General features: G+C 42.0%; 1 protein-coding gene across 3 annotated transcripts in view; it reads left to right on the top strand.

Moving 5' to 3' along the window:
* The window catches only part of RBFOX1 (RNA binding fox-1 homolog 1), a 1,331,074-nt gene that overhangs the window by 331,405 nt on the left and 976,675 nt on the right, over window positions 1-22,994 (top strand). The gene's annotated exons all lie outside the window — the stretch shown is intronic.

The following is a 22,994-nucleotide window of genomic DNA, read 5'->3' as shown; positions in this document are numbered from 1 at the left end:
TTTGTTTATAGCACAAAAAAAATAAAAACCGCAGAGGTGATCAAATATAATCAAAAGAAAGCTCTATTTGTGCGTCAATTTTGTTTGGGAGCCACGTCGCGCGACCGCGCAATTGTCATTCAAAGTACGACAGTGCTGAAAACGAAAAATTGGTCTGGACAGGAAGGGGATGAAAATGCCCTGTATGGAAGTGGTTAATACAGTAGTACTCAGTCCAATCTAATGGTTTACCATTTTGAGACTATACAGTTCAATTTGTGCTTTGGTTCCTGCAGATGAAGTGCTTTGATTGTTGCAAGTGCTGATTAGTAATTTTTGTCCAGTTTGAAACCATAGTATGCTTTTAGAGTGTGGGCATAATATAGTATTGCCTCCTACATCTGATTTCATCAAATATTGCTTTGCTTATAAGTTTGTCTATGGATTCATTAAGAATAGTGATGACCTTGGCATAGTGGTTGTGGTGTCGGGGGGTGAATTACAAAGGCAAAAAGAGTGTGCACTTTGCAAAGTGCAGTTGCACTCTGCAAGTGCAGATGATTCAGATTATAGTAAATGAGGTGAAGCTTCAGTTCACAAAGAACACTCAATCACGTGCAAGGGAAAAGTAAAAAATCAACCCCATGGGGAGAGTTTTTGACAAGTCCTTTACAAAAAAAAATAAAGATAAAGTCCCATGATGTAGATCTACATCAATCACAATGCCTGATGCTTAGTAAAATAAAAATAAAAAAATGACTAAATGCGGCAATGCCACCTGCTGAATGACTGCCCCATGGACATATTTTGACATGGTTATTTCCCAAATATAACCATGTGGCTGAATTTAGGCAATGATGTCACCGCCTCCTCATCCCTTTGCTTACATGGCCAGGTATTCCCAGCCATATAAGTAAATGTATGAAAGACAAAGACAGAACATTCCAAAGCTCAACTTACCAAACAGTCTGCCAACCAACCAAATTAACCTGTCCAACAGTCTGCGTTAAAAACAGGGTTTTAAAAAACGTTAGCGCGCATTTCCACTTGCATGCATAAGCTGCAAGGCCTTTTCAGGGCACCCTGTGTATAGCTTGCAGTCCTTACACTACTGAATTTATAAGCACCTCCACAATGGAAACACATTCATTAAATGAAAAAGTGAGGGGCAGGTGGGCCTGGAGGCAGCCCAAGCCTCCTTAAAGGAACAGAAGCACACTGGACAACCAGCAGTCGCACAATGGCAGCGAAGGTGTCCAGTGCATCCCCGGACCATATATACATCAATAACAAACAAATGGCCCTTGCCCCCACCTATAACTGGCCTTCACAACAAGGAGCACATGGAAGGGCAAACGCATTCAAGACAGAACCTTCCATAGCTCAACTTACCAACCAGGAACAGGTAGGATGGCGCAAAAGATCAATCGGGCATAGTCTCTATATAAAGAAAGTCCAATGTAATATGCAGGGCAGATGGCACAGTCTATGAAGGTATGCACTGGTGACAGCTACCATGAAAGCAGAAGCAAGCTCTGAAAGATACAATAAAGAAAAGCAAGGAGTGCCAGACTAAGTGCAGTATTGGAGTGTAATTTATTATGACAAAACAAACAGCCAAATGGCTACTCACAGGGCGAAGTCATGAATAGGCATATAAGCATATAAGGGTCCGGAGTCGCTCCACAGTCTGTAAGATGGATGGCTTTGTCCCAGAGGATCAGGCAGTGATCCCCCTGCAGACACTCCATCGCTGCCTGATCCTCTGGGACAAAGCCATCCATCCATCTTATGGACTGTGGAGCGACTCCAGAAACGTATATGCTTATATGCCTATGCCCTGTGGGTAGCCATTTGGCTGTTTGTTTTGTCATAATAAATTACACTCCAATACTGCACTTAGTCTGGCGCTCCTTGCTTTTCTTTATTGCAACTTACCAACCAGTCTGCCATCCAACCAAATTAACCTGTCCAACAGTCTGCATTAAAAACAGGGGTTTAGTTAGCGTGCATTTGCAAATGCATGCATAAGCTGCAAGGCCTCTTCACGGCACCCTGTGTATAGCTTGCAGTCCTAATGCTACTGAATTTATAAACGCCTCCACAATGAAAGCACATGCATTAAATGGATAGATAAGGGGCATGTGGTAAATGTGCCAGGTGACATTAAGGACATGGCAGGTGTTTCCTAGGCAGCCATTGACAGCAGGAAGCTTTCATATTCCTCCATGCCAAGTGCCCTAAGCATTTGCATTTGTATTAATGTCTGAAAATGGATTTCATCAATAAATTTGGCCACATTTGGCTATTAACCATGCCAAAATATGGCCATAGCCATATTTGACAGTGATATCACCGCTATTTCTGCCCTTCTCTTTTTTTTGCTGATGATAGTTTAGGGAACTGTCATTTGGTGAGTAGTGGTGTTGTGTTTGGTTATCAGGTTTTCTCTTTAGGTACATGTTGGGCATTGTGACTTACATAGTTAGTCAGGTTGAAAAAAGACACAAGTCCATCCAGTTTAATCAAAACAATAAAAAAATTCAATAAATGGAGGACATATACCTCTTTTTAGTTCAGAGCAACTGTAATATACAGCATGAGTGTTGTGGTAGGCCTTGTTGGAACTGTAAGAGTGTACTGGAATGCCATTAAAAATAACTGACACTGCAACATACTTCAGTACTTGTGTTGGAATGTTTTTCAATAAATGCATTTTACCATGTTATTGCAACACACTAATGTGAAGGGACATGAAGGCAAATATTTTAATTTTGCCCTTTTTGTTAGGTACTGTTTTAGAAATGAATATGTAAATCATTTTGTCATGTAAATTGGTAATACTTGCTTGGTACTGCTAAGATGACTTTGACTATATACATCCAGCATTTAGTAAAAGGGCAAATAAACTGGACAGTTTACCCACCCAAATTTTCTTCCTGGATGTCTGTCATTTAGTCATTAACACTACCACCAGTAAATTACACATCATGTCTTCTTTAAGGTTCATAAAAACCCTTTTCAAGACAGGCAGTCTAGGTAGCCAGGAAAGGGGAGTAGCCAAGTATGCATCTCCTGCCACATTATAAATGAACACCATAGGACACATCTAAGTGCAGAAAGTTATATAGACAATGCACTTTATTAATTTCATGATTTATAGCATATTTACATTTTGGACCAGTTTGTGGCCCTGTCCTTTGGCCTTTCATCTGCACTTCAGGTGTTCAACAAGGTGTTGACCCAACAAATAGATCTACTGCATTATTGTATTATACTTAAATTATTTACTGTGAATGCAAAGTCAGTGTGGGCTTCATCATGGCTTTGACTGTGTAAACATTACATAGGTTTGGATGGATCGTGAACCTTCAGAAATGAGTGCTGCAAGCAACTCCTTGTTTTGAATATCTGGGTCTAGTCAGGTAAACAGTTTTGACAGAGAATTTTTTCCACAGCAGAAAGTTCACACTCTCTGAATTCATATTCAAGCTCTCTAGTCCAGGAGTCATCCAACTCTCCACTTTTGCATGGGAGTCTTGGGCTTGATAATAGATTCCTTCAAGTTATTCCTATTTGCCCAGTTTTACTACAGACCTGTGAGTAAAGTCACAAAGCAGACCTATTCATTTCGCACCAACGACCAGGTCATCTCTGGCCTGGCCCCTAAAAAATCTGGCATTGGAATTGGGGAATCAGAGAAACATTTTTTTCTGTCTTCTAGAAGATCCTCATGATGGATGTCAGCCTGTGGGTTGAGAGGGAGTCCTGGGCACCCTGCCAATACAGGGGACTTTATCCTTGTCTAAATTCTATTAACCAATCAATATTCTGGAACTTTGTGAGTGTTATGTTTGTCTATGCACCATTGGACTATCCTTATGGTATATCAACCCTCAGGGAGGAACCAGAAGTCTCATTTGCAGCTAGAAAGATAGCTCATATCCTCTTCTGGTCAGAACTTCCTGTCTTGTTCATTCCAGGTATAGACAGTTGGCAGGCAGACTTCCTCAGCCGACTTTGATATAAAAAGCCAGGAAGTCTACTTCTTGCAAGACTTATCATCAGATATTAAAAGAGACAGGAGAGGAGTGAGGGCCCATTATCCAATTATTATTATTGAAAGTAGCAAGAGATGGTCAAGCCAACGCGTTTCAGGGAAAAGACCGCTTCGGGGAAAAGACTCTTCCCCTTCCTCAGGGCTGCTACTGTTTGTAGATGGTGAAAAGAGAAACACACACAGATATGTCTGTAATACCAGAATCAGAATTGCTCTGAGATAGCTGTGTTGACAGTGGCAGCATTCGACGATCCATATGGGTTTTTCCTGTTCACCATCTACAAACAGTAGCAGCCCTAATGAAGGGGAAGTCTTTTCCCACGAAATGCATTGGCTTGGCCATCTTTTGCTACTTTCAATAAACAACTACAAACTACACCCTTTTTTGCATTTCATTGGATATTAGGTGCTCCCTTCTCTCCTACCCCTTTTATGCGGAAATGACTTCAAGGCTGTACACATAGGCATCAACCCAGGCCCCTAAAAATGGTTTTACCATCTCCTTCCAGGTGTAGTGAGGCAGAAATCATCGGAAAATAAAACTCTTCCATCCTACCCCCACCAGCACCTAAACTACCCCCACCATCACCTAACAACCAACTGAGTCAGTCAAGCACGATATCCAACCCTACAGAGGTTATCATCAGCTATGGAAGGCATACTTCAATTGGTGTGAGTCTTGGGGCTTCCACATCCAAATTTTCTATATTGAACAGATCATCTCCTTCCTGCAGCTGGGTCTGGACAAGTGTTTGGCTTTCAGCACTTTTAAGGGCCAGCTTTCTGCTATTTATGTTTCATTTCAGAGACTGTTTCTTATTCCTTAATTAATATGATTGTATAGGGAGTGTTCTATGTAGCTCCCCCTGTTCAATACCTCGTGGCTCCACTGGATCTAAAGCTGGTTCTCTGTGTACTTTTATTTGAACCCATCACTGACCACAAGTTGCCAATTTATTTTAGCCACCACTCAGATCCACTAATTCTGGGAGTGCATCCTGGGAGTTTTGCCATCAAACAAAGGTTTCCCAGATTTGCAAGGTTGCCACTTGGTATTCTGATCACACATTCTCTAAGTTGCATCATGAGAAAGTTGGGTCTCATTTGGGTCTTTTGGGTCTTCTTGAGCTATAGGCAGTCCCCAGTTTTTTGGGGGGTTTTATTTTTGTTTTAATTTCCCCTCATTTGGCCTTCTTTGTACATTTCTAATGGGAAGTTCTTCTTATGCCCCTTAATGAACAAGAAAATCTGGCCTACACATTTTTTGTTTAGCAGTGTCCTTCTTTGAATCTGGGTGGAGATATTGATAATGAGAGTAAGGCCTCGTACACACGAATGAGTTTCTCGGCAAAAACCAGCAAGAAACTTGCTGTTTTTTTTTTTTTTTTTTGTCGAGGAAACCGGTCGTGTGTACATTTTTCAATGAGGAAACTGTCGAGGAACTCGACAAGCCAAAAAGAGAGCATGTTCTCTTTTTCCTCGACGGGAATGGAGAAAATTGGCTTGACGAGTTCCTCGACAGCCTAACAAGGAACTAGACAAGCAAAACGATGTGTTTCTCCAGTCGAGATCCTCGGTCGTGTGTACGAGGCCTAACACTGATAAGTTTGACAAGGAAATTGGTGAAATTTCCTTGTCAAACTTATTAAATTCAGTTGCAACATTCTCAAAAACAACAGTCTCCTTAGCCAGAAGCTTTGTTAGCAGTGGCAAATAACAGGGAGTTCTGTACACCTGATCAACAATCATGGGTACTGCACTGCTCAGATCTGTGGCCTTTTACAGGCACAGGATGCAGGATTTCCACCACCCAGTAGTGGTACATAAGGTGGGTATTCGGTACCCTGAAATATAATTCCAACCCCAGGCAGTCTCATGGGAAGAGTTGGGAAGTATGGGTAAATGTTACTTAATCCAGTGAATGTGCAGATGAATCCTCCCAGTAAATGTATTTTACAAACCAGGAGAATTGTTCATTGGTACATCTGTAGCAAATGTGGGGTGAATATATATATACTATTGTCTCTCTCTCTCTCTCTCTCTCTCTCTCTCTCTCTCTCTTTCTATATATATATATATATATATATATATATATATATATATATATATATATATATATATATATATATATATATCCTTTGATGCAGGATGGTCATAATATTTCAGTATAAAGGGGTGACAGGTCATTCTGAGAAAGACTTTCAGTTTATAAATGTTAATTAATATTACCATTTACTTAAATTATTTGTGCTTAAATCTTTCATGTTAATGTATAATAATATATAAAGGAAACATTAGAAACAGATTATTTTAAAAGTTTATTTTATTTTGCCTAAATTTATGTTAAAACTGTTATTATCCAAAGCTCCCTATGAGCTTTTTTCAAAATAGGGCATCCTTAGATCATTCGTGATCAATAAACAGACTAGAAGCTGACATAACAAAGAATGTGTTGGAGGCACCTGACAATCTCAGCAGGGAGATCTCATTAAAACATACACACACACCCAGACACATACACACACATGAAAAGAACTGAGCAATAGCTGGGAATTAGGAATTTTCCAGGGAAATCTGGCTGATATCCAGACAGAGGGGAAACACCACTAGCTGTTCACATACTTATTTCGGTAACAATCTTCTGGCTGTTGCTGTAAACAGTTCTGCTGTTATGGGCTCGGTGCCCTTGCTTGGTTCACGCTATGCTTGTATATCTGGCTAACTGTTTCTAACACAAAACAGTCTGGAACTGTAAAGTCAAACAGGCTTATCTAACAAGGCCGTGTAAAGAGCAGTGATGAAAAACAATAATCCATAGAAACCAACCAAATTGTAGCTTTTATCGGTTTAGGTTAGTCAGACCATAAAAAGATGCATCTACTTGGCACATAGGTTATTATTTACCAACACTAAAAATGCAGATGGTTTCTTTACATTATTTGTATATTTACCCATCTTATTTAGCAACAGCCCATAAGAGTGTGCTATGATTTATTCTATGTATTAATTAAATATATCAATTTATACTGACATATTTTTTAAAATATATACTGACATGTTTCATAATGGCCATGCATTGCATTGCTGCAAATATATGTACAATCTTTTGCAAAGGTTGCTAAATCAATACTACTCATGTCAGGTTGATGTTGTGAACTTGTTAAAAAGAAACTAAGGATCTAGAGTTAACTTAGCCCAATGTAGTTAACAACTTCAAATCCTATACATAAAAATTATGTTTGAGTATAGCCAAGCTGGACCAATGTAGTTATGTAAAAAAATGCCATACCTAAACTTCAGCTTTATTGTTTAGCCAAAAGTCTTCAATGAGCCTGTGCACAGAAAAGTGACAGTACAAATGGCCCTCCCCTGACCTGCTTACCTTCAGATACGCTCTTCTTTGTGCGACACTGGCTGGCACAGCTTTTGCAGCTACTACTGCACATATGTGCTGCTTGGACCTATGTTTTTTTGACTGGTTCATACTTGTGGTGGGCCAAAGCCATAGGAATGAATAGGCTGAGAAGCCCATTCATTATCCATCTCATATACCTTTATCAGAATTAACTCAAATTATTGGACAGTTTTACACAAAAGCTACTTTCTCTTATGGGTTCACCAACTTTTAAGCAACTAGTAGTCCCAACATACCCGTGAAGGACCTGATGTATCATGATATAGCTAGTAGTAGATAATCACATATAACTGGACTTGTTCTGTGATGTTCAAGATGTTTTGCTGTTTTCACATACAGTTTCTTTCATTAAGTGTGAAAAACATATCTCAGTTTATGGCCACTTTTATAGCTCAGTCATTAGAACCTGTCAACATTGCATGTGGTCCTCTGATCATCAAACTACACAAACAAGCTTTCTTAACTTGTATCCCAAAACCTTTATCTATGCTTTAGCCTTAACACCTAGCACTAAACACATAACCTTTCCCCCAACGCTTACGCTTTATACATAACACAACCAAACTGCAGCAATTATTCTCCAGAGTCCCATGATTTATTTAATAATTTTTCAGATGTCTTCTGGTGGGTCATGAGATGTCTAAGGTCCTCTTCCTCTTTGCCTCTGCTCCAGCTGTGGCCAGCCCTAAGTTATGTAGAAAGTCCTATCTTCAGTGCTGCTCTCTGCAGCAATGTACTGTGAGCCTCAATGACAGTGTCTCTTTAAACTGTACAGTGATCTAAAAACTCTATTCCCTAAGTGCCGGTTCACACAGGGGCAACCCAACTTACAGCGCAACTTTGCAAGGCGATTTGGAGGCGATTTCAGCGTGACTTTTAGCAACGCAACATAAAGTTGCCTCCAGGACAGGCGACTTTGGCTGTGGCCAATCACAGAATAATCAGCTCTGTGGAAGGGAGGGGTTTACCTGGGTAAACTATTTTCTTTTCCTGTAAAGTTGCTTCAGTTAAGATGGAAATCTGACTTTGGAGGCAACTTCCATTGAATTCTACAAGTCGCCTAGAAGTCGCCGTGAAGTAGTATAGGAGCCTTTTCTGAAGTCGGAGCAACTTCAGTAATGTACATTAAGACAGCTCTCATAAACTATAATGGAATTTCTTATGTCAAGCGACTTGGGGTGACTTGAGGTCTGACAAGTCGGATCCCAAGTCGCTGTAGTGTGAACCGGCACTTACTCTAAAATGAATGTAATCTATAGCCTAAGATGTAAAACTACAATATACCCATTTTCTGTATACGCTTGAGACTTATTTTTATGGCTTTCACTGAAAATTAATGGCCCTGAGTTGGCAGTACTAAAAAGTCATAATCCTTTTCTGGCCACTCATTGTCATATTGAGTCCCTACTGTAACAAAGGCTGTACAGGAAGGATTCTATCTTTGATAAACTATGGCCAGAAAATCTTTATGGATGCAAAGGGTTGGAGTTGGTTTCAGTGAAAATAAGAAAAATGATCCTCCATCCACAAAGCTCTAAACCTAAAAAAAATCTGTTGACTTGCTGTATTTATTAATAAGTTTTATTCAAAGCGTGGTTCCACCCGCAATTTTTTTTTATGTCAGCAGCTGCAAACACTGTAGCTGCTGACTTTTAATAATGACACTTACCTGTCCTTGGCGCCCCTGATGTCAGCCCCAGAGGATGATCGCTCGATCCGGGCAGCTCCCGGCACCTCCATCCTTACTGAGGAAAACAGGCAGTGAAACCTTGCAGCTTCACTACCTATTTCCTACTGCGCACGCGCGAGTCACGCAGCGCTTTCGTGAATGGGCGGCTGCTTTCTGGGATACACACAGTTCCCAGAAGGCAGAGCGCCCCATTCCCCCGAAGACAACGCGGGATCGGACAGGTAAGAAGACCTTCCGCGGTATGGGAAGAGGCAGATTAGGAACTTCCGCATAGCAACCGCCCTTTCTGGTAAGTAATTTTTTTCCTTTTTTTTTTTTTTTTTTTTAGGATTTTGGTGGGTTTTTTTTTAGGGTGGAACTCCACTTCAAGTTTTTTTTAATGCAATTACACCATTATGTCCACATGGTAACTATCGCCATATAAAAATCGATCCTGTATGAAAATGAAACAATCACCTGCAACTGGTGGCTGCTTTGTTTAAAATTTGCTAGACTACACAACTTTTTAATATCAGTGCTATTTCAGAAAAGGTCAGTAAAATTTGTATTGTCAGTTCTTAATTGCCTGGTATTTGCAATTTTTCATTTAAATTGGCAATGGACCTAAAATAGAACTAAAGGAAAAACATATGTTTCCCATGTTGGATAGAGTAAGCAAGGGTATAACCCCTGTATTTTTTTTTTTTTGCCATCTGTGTCGCACTGTGCAGAATTTCCTATGCTCCCTGTCCCAAAGCCAAAACAGCCAAAACATATATATATATAAGAAGTGTAATCCTGTATTGCCAGCTTTCTAAACTTGACAAACAGCACAGCTACAGTAGATTCTGACCACCTTTATCTCCATTAAAATTAGAATGTACAGCTTGGTCACAGACCAATCCAACCTGTAGTTGGATATTGAAGGAGCAGTAATACATTGATAAGGTCAACTATGCGCTTTCTTCTCCTATCAGCCAGCTGCCTAAGAACTGTACATTGTAGTCAAGCTTGACTAGCTTATAGCCCTTGCCTCTTCTAGTCTGGGAACTACAGGAGTCTAATATGCAGTAAATATACATTTAAAGAATTCTGTATTACATACCGTATTTGCCTGCGTATAAGACGACTGGGAGTATAAGACGGCCCCCTAATTTTCCAGGAAAAATTTTGGTTTTGGGATATACTCGCCATATAAGACTACCCCTTCCTACTAGTCTTTCTGGAAGCTGAGGGGTAGCCGGAACCGCTGACAGAAACAGGCTTTTTTCAAATCTCACTGTGCCATTACATTACATGCCTCACTGTGCCATTACATTGCATGCCCCCACTGTGCCATCACTTGCCCCCACTGTGCCATCACTTGCCCCCACTGTGCCATCACTTGCCCACACTGTGCCATCACTAGCCCACACTGTGCCATCACTTGCCTACACTGTGCCATCACTTGCCCCCACTGTGCCATCACTTGCCCCCACTGTGCCATCACTTGCCCCCACTGTGCCATCACTTTCCCCCCACTGTGCAATCACTTTCCCCCCACTGTGACATCACTTTCCCCCACTGTGCCAACAGTGCCATCACTCACGTTTTGATGATTTGTTTTCCCAGCAGCGCCTCTGTTATGTGTTCCGCCTATCACGGACGTCCTCTCAGTAGGCATCTGTGATAGGAGGAACACAGAACAGAGGCACTGCTGGGAAGATTTGTGTTCCGCCTATCACAGGACACACTGAGAAGAAGGAGCGGCTTTTAAATCATGGACGCTCGCAGCACGGAGACTGTCACCGACGTATAAGACGACCCCCGACTTAGGATGCATTTTTTTGCATCCAAAAGGTTGTCTTATACGCCGGAAAATAGGGTATATAAGTTGGTTAAATTTAGGGGTATTTTACGCATTACTGCACTTATGTTTTAAAAGGCTCCGATTTTATGACAGTCATTTTGGGATTTGTTTCTAATTATTAAATATTTAAGAAATTTCATAAGAATCCTTTTTTAACTGTCATTATCATAGCAAAAATCTTAATGCATCACTTCAACAGATTTGATTTAGCTGTTGTGGCAATCCTGTTGTTTAACAGTTATTCTTTTTTTCATCCTACTGAGTTGCTTGATGGTTGACATCAGTCGCAGGGAGCACATATCCTTTCTGCTTGATTGAAAAGGATACAGAATATCTTGTTCTCCATGCAGGATCATGCTGATTCAGCCTTGCAGTGCTTTGTACATGGGGAGAAGAGGATTACTTATCAAAGTGTTCCAGCTGCAAAACTGGTATAATACATAAGCAAACACAGGGGAAAGATCCATGCAACTTCATTTAGGGTTAATTTTGCAGTTCAGATTATTCTTTGATTCAGGTCACTGGTACTGAATCAATAGAGAATATTAACCTTTAGAAAATCGAAATTCTTTGCCATAAAGTTTACTTTATGATTAGTAGATACTTGTCATGTGGACTGCCAGTTGGGAATTATATGTTAACTCTACACCTTAAAGCCAATCTCTTGGCATTTAATTCAGTTTTGCATTTATTATACATAATCATTGTATTTTACATGTGGAGAATAGCACATTGATTCATTTAGGACATGCTTGAAGTTACTGTAGAGGTACCTACATGTTCCTGTAGCAACATGCAGTCCTCCAGATCACAATCTCTGAATCATTTAAATATTTTGCTGTTTGAATTGGGAAAAACTCTGAAGCTTTCTGGTAGTGTCAAAGCTTGCTCACCATACTGGCAAATATCTATAGGCTCATCACTATTATGGCTGCCTTACTGACTAATAGGATTGTAGATAAGGTAAGATGGGGCACAAAGCAGTAAAAAATAACAACATATAAAAAACAAACACAAGAGGGCGTTAACATCTAGGTGTTGCAATATAGTAAAAAAAAGCATAAAAGACAATAAAAATGCACTCACTAGTTAAAAGTGGATCAAGGCGTCAGGACAAAACGTACAAAGACATTCAAGACGCGCTGGTGCGAAAAAAAAAAAAAAAAGAAAGAATCACCTTCATGGCAACTGCTGCCCTGGCTTCACGTCGTGAAAAATTTGGAGGGAGAGCTTGGACGCTTTCCTTTTTATGAGATGTGCAAGCCTGAGCGAATAAAAATAAACATCAGCAATGATCTGAATAAATAATATATATAAAAAAAAAAAAAAGTGGATCAAGGCATAAACCTATATAGACTTCCATAGGATCACTGTGAGGCTGCAGAGCTCAGCAGGCATGTGGCTAGTTGAAGCAGAGTTTAGGCTGGAACATAAGCAACAGCAGCTTCCAGAATTAACAAGATGGCCGTGGCTCCAAACAGCACCTCTCTCGGCTGGGTGATGATGACAGAAAGAGAAGGGGGTGTGACCTAATCTGAGAGAAGCGGCATTCACTTCACCTGGTGTTCTCTACCACTCTCCTGGCCCCCTTATGTGCCCTGTTAAATGATGATTGGGTTCTAGTCAGCGCAATAGCTTATTCATTTTCTTTGGGGCACAAAGCATTACAGCCTGGATTCGGGGTTAATGGAAGGAACTATAGACTGCCACAGGTATGAGTAGCTCTGCATTGTATTTGTTTTCACCTCATGGTGAAGTAGTGACATTAATAGAAGGGAGATCTGGGGAATTTACTCATCAGCATGCTACTACAGCCACAGGCTGGGGCTGGTCCTGGGCCAACTGCGTGGCAGGGGTACCAAGGTTACAAGAGTTTGCACTATGTCTGACATTTCTACTATTGACCATTCTAGTCAGCATTGAGGTAATTAAAGTTAGATGTTTTTAGAATAACGGACATGCCCATGCCATATAACAAAACAACCGATTTTATTAAATTACTAAAATAGTATACCTTGAGATACAAACAGGAGAAATGCTGTGCTAAGATATGGCTTGTAGCATCTTGTGAATGATTTGCCAAAAGGCACAACTGACAGAAATTATTTAGAAATAGGATCTTCCTCTGTTCCAAAGCCTCCACAGCCTGCTATCTCCCTGATATCAGGTTGAAAAGGAGATACCTGTGTTCCAAGTATACTTCAGGGAAACAAACGGCCACACTGCATTATATTGCAGAGTAACAAACAGCCACACTACAATGACAACACATTTAGGATAACTCTACTCTATGAAGCAATAAGGAGTCCCTGCATTAGGATCGTCCTCTCTAAAGCATTTCACCCACCCTGGCTTAATCATAGAGATTGACTAAGCCCTGGTCAATGAAATGTGTTATAGTGGGTGGTCCTGATGTGGGGTTGTGTTGTTTTGACTTCATGAAATAAAGTGTGGCTATTTGTTCCTCTGCAGAATGAACGTAGTTATGTTAGAAGTCAAAATGTAAAAAAAAATAATAATAATAATAATAATAATAATAATAATTGCCTTGCCTTACTTATCTATGACATGTTTTGTGTTTGCTGCTTTTTTTTCTTCTGCTGTCATCATTCATAAATTTATAAAGGCTCAGTGGCTGTGTGAATTTGTTTCCTATTTTTATTGAGTTCAATCACAGCTTAACAATTAGGTAAGACTAGTTTGTAACAGTGACAAACATGTTATCCTTTACAATAAAACAACAAGAGAAGAAAACATAGCTTATGGTAGCCAAAATGAATACATTATAAGAGGGTTATTCTTGAGAGTAGGGTGGATGGCTTGCATGCCTTCGTCAGTTATCAAATTCCAGTGCGGCCCAAACTCAGCTATCGCATGGGAGAGAACTACCCTAGGCAGCATCAGGGGCGCCCCTACCCATGTTCCGCGCCAAAGGAGTGGTGCCATTCAAGGCCTCCAACAACCTCCTTCAATGCGTCCCCCAGGCCCAGGTACCCCCCGGCTCCCACACCTCATTATTGAGAGTCACAGCACTGGTGCCGTCACTCAGGGAGCTTATGTGTGGGCTGTAGGCCCTGCTGGGCGCAACCTTTTTAGCATTTCGGAGGCATCCACCATCAACAGTAAAACTTTTGAAGTGCTTAACAGTAAGAGAAGGAAGGGAAAATTGAAGAGGGAATAGTGGGGGGGGGAGAGATCAGAATCTCACCACAGATGCATGAGGGACTCACCTTGCCTTCACCGGACCACAAGTCACCAGGCTATTGTGTAAAAAGAAAAACGGTTATACAATGTCCGCGGTTTACTCTCCATTTCATGTGGGGTTGGTATTCCTATTGTGACCCAGGGTTGGATCTGCTAGCTTTAGTAGAGACACATCTAAACTAGATGGGATATGGTTGTGGTCAGAGAAATGAGAGTCCATCGGGCAGTGTGTGTATCCCTAGTATCTTTACAGGTTGCGATCCATTCTTCTTCCTCTCTGATCTCATTTATCCTGTGTATCCACTCTCTGCTTGGTATCTGCATTTTCTTCCAGTAAATCAGAAGTAGTCACCAAGCGGCGTCAAGCAGGTGGGGTAGTACGCTCTTTTTGTAAAGACTGATAGGCATGGGAGGGATGTTCAAGAGAAAGTGGACCGGAGAGAGGGTGATATCTATCCCCAAAACTTCCTTAACCTGGTCTCTAATATCTTTCCAGAAAGGTGCAATTATAGAGCATTCCACCACAGATGTAGAATGGTTCATCGGCCTCCGCATCCTCGCCAGCATGAATCAGAGCCAGTAAGGTACAACCGTGCCAAATCCACGGGACCCTGTACCAAAGCAACATCAACTTGTAGTTTGTCTCTTGCATTTTAAAGTCGGCCGAGCTGCAGTGAGTCATCTGATATAAATATGTCAGTTGAGGACCTGTGAGCTCTTGCCCCAGGTTTCTCTCCCATACCTGTATACAGATGGGTTTGGACGCTAAGGCAGAGGACCCCAACAGTCAGTACAACTCTGAGACCATTCGTGAGATTATTCCATCCATTATGAATATGCCCTCAAAAGGTGTAAGGAATGTAATACCTCCTATTGAGCTACCATTTGTCTCAAAGAAGTGGTGTAACTGCCTACAGTACAGACCAAAAGTTTGGACACACCTTCTCATTCAAAGAGTTTTCTTTATTTTCATGACAATGAAAATTGTAGATTCACACTGAAGGCATCAAAACTATGAATTAACACATGTGGAATTATACATAACAAAAAAGTGTGAAACAACTGAAAATATATTTCATATTCTAGGTTCTTCAAAGTAGCCACCTTTTGCTTTGATTACTGCTTGGCACACTCTTGGCATTCTCTTGATGACATTTAAGAGGTAGTCACCTGGCGCAGCACCCCATCACTCTCCTTATTGGTCAAATAGCCCTTACACAGCCTGGAGGTATGTTTGGGGTCATTGTCCTGTTGAAAAATAAATGATGGTCCAACTAAACGCAAACCGGATGGAATAGCATGCCGCTGCAAGATGCTGTGGTAGCCATGATGGTTCAGTATGCCTTCAATTTTGATTAAATCCCCAACAGTGTCACCAGCAAAGCACCCCCACACCATCACACCTCCTCCTCCATGCTTCATGGTGGGAAACAGGCATCCATCCGTTCACCTTTTCTGCGTCGGAACCAAAGATCTCAAGTTTGGACTCATCAGACCAAAGCACAGATTTCCACTGGTCCATTCCTTGTGTTCTTTAGTCCAAACAAGTCTCTTCTGCTTGTTGCCTTTCTTTAGCAGTGGTTTCCTAGCAGATATTCTACCATGAAGGCCTGATTCACACAGTCTCCTCTTAACAGTTCTAGAGATGTGTCTGCTGCAAAAGGTGGCTACTTTGAAGAACCTAGAATGTGAAATATATTTTCAGTTGTTTCACACTTTTTTGTTATGTATAATTCCACATGTGTTAATTCATAGTTTTGATGCCTTCAGTGTGAATCTACATTTTTCATAGTCATGAAAATAAAGAAAACTCTTTGAATGAGAAGGTGTGTCCAATCTTTTGGTCTGTACTGTATATCTCCAAAAGTTAATTTGTGGTTTCCTGGGCCTGCCCGTTAAGGAGTCATAGGGTATGTCACAAACTACGGTGAACGAGAGTGAACCACAACTGCGGTTAGGGAAATAATTTAATGCATTTCTCTATGCAATGTGAATTTCAGTACTGGACCCCAGGCGTTACTCTAATCAGAGAAAAAGAGTTTGGGGGTTCACTACATCATCTCTCTGACATATCGGAATGCGTTGAGCTACTAAGGGAGGAGGTATCACAACATACCTTCAACCCCTAGCCATAAAAGGTTACGGTGAACGTGAGTGAAGCACAACTGCGTTAAGGAAAAGATTTCAATGCACTTCTCTATGTGAAGTGATTTTCAGTACTGGACCCCAGGTGTCACTCTAATCAGAGAAAAAGAGTTTGGGGGTTCACTACATCATATCACTCACATATAGGAATGCATTGAGCTACTAAGGGAGGAGGTAAAACATACCTTCAACCCTTAGCCTAAAAAGGTATAGCGAACATGTTCAGTATTTTAGGCCGGAAGGCCGTATACTATTAACAACAAATGTCAAGCAGGTAGCATATAAGAATACTGTATGCAGATAGCATTTACTTGAGAGAGGCAACTGAAGATTAAATGGTTTAAGAGTGTATGCCCCTCTAAGATATACCACAACTGTGATATGAAACCATAATAACTAATCCCAAGCACAGCAGTAGTGTAAACTTGAGCCAGGTTCAAATACAGTACTGTGTAAATACAATATGTGAACAGGGTAATTCTAGAGCAATAAATGTAACATGGTGATGGTACTTATCCATTTGTAGAGCATGAGAGTTCATCAGCAATAGCAAAGTACAGTAGCAGCAATGGGATTCTGTAATGGTTGGTCTCCCTGTGGTACAAATCTTAGGGTGTCCCCAGAGCAATGGCAGCGTGGATCCAGGTAGAGGCTATTTAGTAGGATTAAGCTGTGGCTTAATGGTGTCATGGATCCGGCATGAGGAGGTCTAATGCCAGTAGTCTGATTGTAGCGTGGTCTGGCTATGGCCGACAATAATAGAACAGCGTGTAGCAGCACGGTGTGCTGTTTATAGGAGTAAGACATGTGTGCCGAATAGAGTGTTGATTACGCTTGGCACTTCCGCGTTCCACGCTGGAACGCACGCGACGCCAGGCAATGACGTCAGTGCACATTTGCCGTATGCGTTCCAGTGTGGAACGGAATACGGCGACGAAAGCACCGTTTACAGGGTATCAGTTTGCCATTTCTTGACAATTTCCCTCAGCTAGGATTCCTGTCATCAACCCATGTTCCAAAGAAGTCTATGCTTTCCCCAGGGGGGAACCAAAGGCGTCAGTGGGGACATAGGGGGGCTAGACCGAATGTTTGGTTAATTTTATCCCACATCCTGAGCGACAGATGTGTCAGGGGGAAGTGTCTCTGACAGCCCCCTGTGTTCGCTTGAGAGCCACGGGGCATATGCCATATTTCTCCCAGCCATGTATTTTTCCATTGTAACCCACAGTTTGGATTGGTCATGAAAGCGTCAATTGAGGAGTGTCTGGAAGGCTATAGCCTGATAATATCTCTGTAAGTCCGGGACGCCCAAACCTCCAGAGTGCTTCGGGCATTTCAGGACCTTTATTGTGTTACACCATTAGAGAGAGTTTATATCTCATAAGTGTTGTTGTTTCTTACTTATATTATTCACTGGAATTGAATTAATATCACTCACATTACTGTATATAATCAGCACTAGTTGATATTAGCGCTATCTCTTATTCATTTCACATAATTTTTGGTTTTGTTCACCCTCTTGATACGCAGCTTTTATTATTTAATTATTTTTGTTGTTTTTTTCCTATATTAGTCTAATTTGGTAGCGCAGTAGTACCACTCTTTTTATATTTCAGGACCTTTATTGCTATGCGTGATTTCTGGGAATTCCATATGAACTTAGTGAACATATGGGACATGTGGGCGAAGAAGGTTCTAGGTAGGGATACAGGGAGCATCTGCATGTAGAACAAGATCCTAGGTAGGACATTCATTTTTATCAAATTTACTCCTCCGCGGTTTTCGTCCAGTGTTGCAAGTCCTGTTTGACAGCAGATATCAACTTTGGGTAGTTCGTTGTGTAAAGTGTGTCAAAACTGCCTGTTAATTGTATGCCTAGGTAACGGAGGGAGGTCATAGCCCACATAAAGGGAAATGCTGATTTCAGTCTGTCTGCCATGTTCGGGGACAATTGTATGGACAAGATTTCGGACTTTGTGTAGTTGATTTTAAAGTTTGAAAGCGTCCTGAAATGTTGGAGCTCCTTCAGCAGGACTGGCAGCGAGATCAGGGGGTTCGTTAGGTGGAATAGTACATAATCCGCATAGGCAGAAAGCTTATGTTCTATGATACCTACTGTCATGCCCGTTATGTCCGTGTTTGGCCTCACTCTATGCAACAGGGGCACTAAAGCTAATGCGAAGAGGAGGGGTGAAAGCGTGCACCCCTGTCTCGTGCAATTCCTGATTGGAAACTTGGATGAAAGCGTGCCATTTACTTTGATCTGTGCACTAGGATCAATGTATAGGGCCTGTATCCAGGTGAACATGTTGGAGCCTAAACCTAATGTATCGAGTACTGCACCTAGATAGGTCCAGTCGATGCTGTCAAATGCTTTCTCTGCATCTGTAGAGAGTATTAGGTAGGAAAATGGGTCTTCCTACTTCTTGGCCCAGTGAATGAGCTGAATCGCTCGTATGGAGTTATCTCTGGCCTCCCTTCCTGTGATGAAACCTGTTTGGACGAGGTGGATTACTTGGGGTATAAGGTATTTTAGACGGTTCGCCAGGATTTTTGCCAATATCTTGACGTCAGTGTCCAGTAGGGATATGGGGCGGTAGCTTTGTGGAGTGGTGGGGTCTTTCCCTTCTTTCGGTATAACTGAGATATGTGCTAGTAGGGCCTCTGTGGGAATACAGTTACCTTTTGTCAAGTATTTGCACATCTGGCTGGTGAATATCTGGATTTTTTTTTATAGTAAGCCTTAGTGTATCTGTCTGTCTGGGCTTTTCCCATTGGGTAGTGATTTAATGGTGGTTTAAATCTCTTCAACTGTTATGGTGGAGTCTAAATCAATGTGTTGGTCCTCAGTCAGGGGCAGTAGTCTGTTCAAGGTTAGATAGTCGCGAATTCTACACATTTTGTCAGTCTTGTCCACTGAGGATAAATCAGCGTCAAGGTTGTAAAGGGTAGCATAGTAGTCACAAAACCCCACAGCTATTTGGGAGGATTTAAACATCCCGGAGGGGGAGCAGAGCTTGTGGCCTGGTACGGTTCAGGAGGGGGGTGCTCCCCCTCTATTCCTGCGGCCTGCCAGGTTGCGTGCTTGGATAAGGGTCTGGTATGGATTCTTGTGGGGAACCCCACGCAATAAAAAAAAGCAATTAGTGCAGACCTGAAGGGCCTGATATGGAATTTGGGGGGGACCCCCACACATTTTTAGTTTTAATTTTGGTTCGGGGTTCCCCTTAATAATCATACCAGACCCAAAGGGCCTGGTAATGGACTGGGGGGGAACCCATGCTGTTTTTTTTTCAATGACTTTTATCTGTATTGCCGGGACCCGACAATTCATCATAGCCGCGAGTAGTTTTAAATTCCTTTTTTTCCTTTAGAAATGTCATTTTGTGCAGAGACTGTTATAATCATGGGAAACATGTGCTACTTTACAGGCATACTATAAACACCCCCAGGTATGAAATTTAAAGGAATATTTCACTTTTATTGTTTTTACTTTAAGTATTATTAAAATCACTGCTACTGAAAAAACGGCTGCTTTTAAAACTTTTTTTTTGCATTGATACCCAGGTCCCCAAACACTTTTTATTACAATAAATTGCATTTAAAATTAGCACTTTTTATTTCTTCATAGACTTTTCAAAGGGTGTTCCGCGGCTTTTCGAATTTGCCGAAAACACCCCAAATTGTTCGCTGTTCGGCTAATGGGCGAACAGCCAATGTTCGAGTCGAATTCATGTTCGACTCGAACATACAGTGGGTGACTGCGATATTGTGTCAATCTCGCTCCCTTTCTCTGCGAGATTGACCACCTACGAGCCCCATCGCGGGAGCCAGCGCCGAGCTGGCTTGCCGCGATGGAGACAAAGCCATCATAGAAGCGATGGGAGATCTGACTTGGATTCCCGCCAATTCTAGGTGCAGCATTTGGTATGCATTCCTGAGAGGGAGAACTCCACGCCAATTTTTAAATATAAAATGACATGGGTTCCCCCCAGGAGCATACCAGGCCCTTAGGTCTGGTATGGGTTTTAAGGAGACCCCCCCTATGCTGAAAAACCGACATAGGGGTCCCCCTACAATCCATACCAGACCCGTATCCAAAGCACGTTACCCGGCCGGCCAGGACGAGCGAGCGCCCCCCTCCTGAGCCATACCAGGCCGCATGCCCTGCAATGACGGGTGTGCTGCTTGCATCTGATTTATATAGGCCTCACAGTCCCTCAAGCTCCGGTACCTACCCACGTGGATAGGTACCGCATGGGTAGGTACCACGTGGGTAGGTACCGTAGCATGATGGGACTGTGAGGCCTATATAAATCAGATGCAAGCCGCACACTCATCATTGCAGCAAGAGGAGGCGTCGGGTCAACATCGGAAGAAGGGAGAAGAAGGGAAGTGAAGAAGAAGACGTCACAGAAGAGCGAGCTGGCGCTGAAGGAGAAGGCACCGGACATCGGGAGAAGAACCGGAGAGCGCCGAGTCAACACCGGAGAGCAGAGAAGACCCACGAGAGCGGAGAAGACCCCCCCCAGAGAGCAGAAGACCCCCCGGAGAGCGAAAGAAGAAGCCCCCCCTGGTGAAAGAGCTAAAGAAGACAGGGGGGCCTCCGGAGCAGACTAATAAATTATATTAAAAACCCTGTGTCGTGTTTTTATTAACTTTAACACTTTGCCTCCAGGTGAATGGGTAGGGGTACGATGTATGCCATATCCATTCACTTAGGGTGGGGGCCGGTATCTGGGGGCCCTTCTTATTTGAGGGGGCTCCCAGATTCCGATAAGCCCCCCACCCTCAGAACCTGACAACCAACGGCCAGGGTTGTCGGGAAGAGGCCCTGTCCTTATCAACATGGGGACAGGGTGCTCTGGGTTGGGGCCCCCTGCCCCCCTGCCCCAGAGCACCCAACCCCCCCATGTTGAGGGCATGCGGCCTGGTATGGCTCAGGAGGGGGGGTGCTCGTCCCCACTCCTTTCCAGGCCGGCCGGGTAGCGTGCTTTGGATACGGGTCTTGTATGGATTGTAGGGGGACCCCCTACGTCGGTTTTTCGGCGTAGGGGGGTCTCCTTACAACCCATACCAGACCTAAGGGCCTGGTATGCTCCTGGGGGGGAACCCATGTCGGTTTTTTATTTAAAAATTGGCGTGGAGTTCTCCCTCTCAGCAATGCATACCAAACGCCGGCTAGAATTGGCGGGAATCCAAGTCGGATCTCCCGTCGCTTCTATGATGCGCTCGCTGGAATGTGCTTTGTCTATTCCAGCAAGTGCGAGATGTCGGCACCATGTCGCCGAGAATCAGCGCAATGCTGTTGGGCTAGAAACACAATATCGCGGTCACCTGCTGTAAAGCTCATCCCTAGTTATAAAGCTTACTGAATCCTTCTCAGATGTATGATATCCTACTTTACTAATGAAGTGTAATACAGCGACTTATCTACATTTATTTTACAATTTAGGTTTACATAATATTGAATCTCTATTAATCTCACTGTAATTTGCTATTGTATGTTCCTTGATCCCTTTCCAAGCTTGTATACTTATATGTATGTGATTACATGTTCGCCATGCATGTTTTAGAAAAGATCAATCTGATCTGTGAATGCGATGATCTAGCGTAAGGCTGGATTCACACCTATGCATTTTTAGTGCCTTTTGCAGATTTCCACTACAGTCCATTTAACATGGTTTCCTAGGAAACACGTTCTGTAGTGCAAATCTGCAAAAAGCACAAAAAATGCATAGATGTGAATCCAGCCTAAAGCCTGATTTGTGCTCCATTTCAAAATGAAGAATCAGTAAAGTTGGTTGTTCTGCTCAGATTGTTCTGCCTCCTGTTGTATAACTAAGTAAAGATAATTGTACATTTTAATCCCTATGTCTGTATGCATCTATTTATACTGCATATCTGTATCTAGTTTTGTACTCCTGTGACCCGTTTTCAGCAGAGAGGGGTCTGAAGTCCACTTTCTGCTATAGTCACTGGAATCAGTCAAGGCACTGTGTCGTCCAGACAAAAAAGTCTGGATCCACTGAGAGACTGAGACAGCTGCTCCCCGCCCCTCCACAGCTCAGCTCTCCAGTGAGCGTAGAGGAGCAGAGCGGGAGAGCTGTTGATTGACCTGTGAGAACTGAGTCATTGGCGATGTTCGATCGCTCAGTTTTCAGTGCAGAGGTGGCGGGGGACAGATGCAGCATCGGACCGATGCTGCATCCACCTAGGGAAGTATAAATGGGCCAAAAAAAAAACAACCACATACTTCATCTTCCGATAGGATTTTTTTCCATCGGAAAAAAAATAAAACATGTTCTATTTTTAAACTCCGATGGAAAAAAGTCTGATGGGGCCCACACACGGAATATCCAATGAAAAAATTCTGTCTGACTTTTTTCATCGGAAATTCCGATCGTGTGTACAAGGCATAAGTGTGTGCACACATGCACTGTACAATAGTATATATATATATATATATATATATATATATATATATATATATATATATATATATATATATATATCCTGCAGTGTATATACAAATGTACAATAGTGTGTGTGCATGTATATATTTAGATGTGATATATATATATATATATATATATATATATATATATATATATATATATAGAGTATATACTGTATAATAACACACACGCAGTTTAAACCCTATGCTTATAAA

This window comes from Rana temporaria, chromosome 6 (genome assembly GCF_905171775.1).
Source record: "Rana temporaria chromosome 6, aRanTem1.1, whole genome shotgun sequence".
NCBI classification, from domain to species: Eukaryota; Metazoa; Chordata; class Amphibia; order Anura; family Ranidae; genus Rana; species Rana temporaria.
Note: the sequence above shows the minus strand (reverse complement) of the source record. Positions and strands in the feature narration are given on the sequence as shown.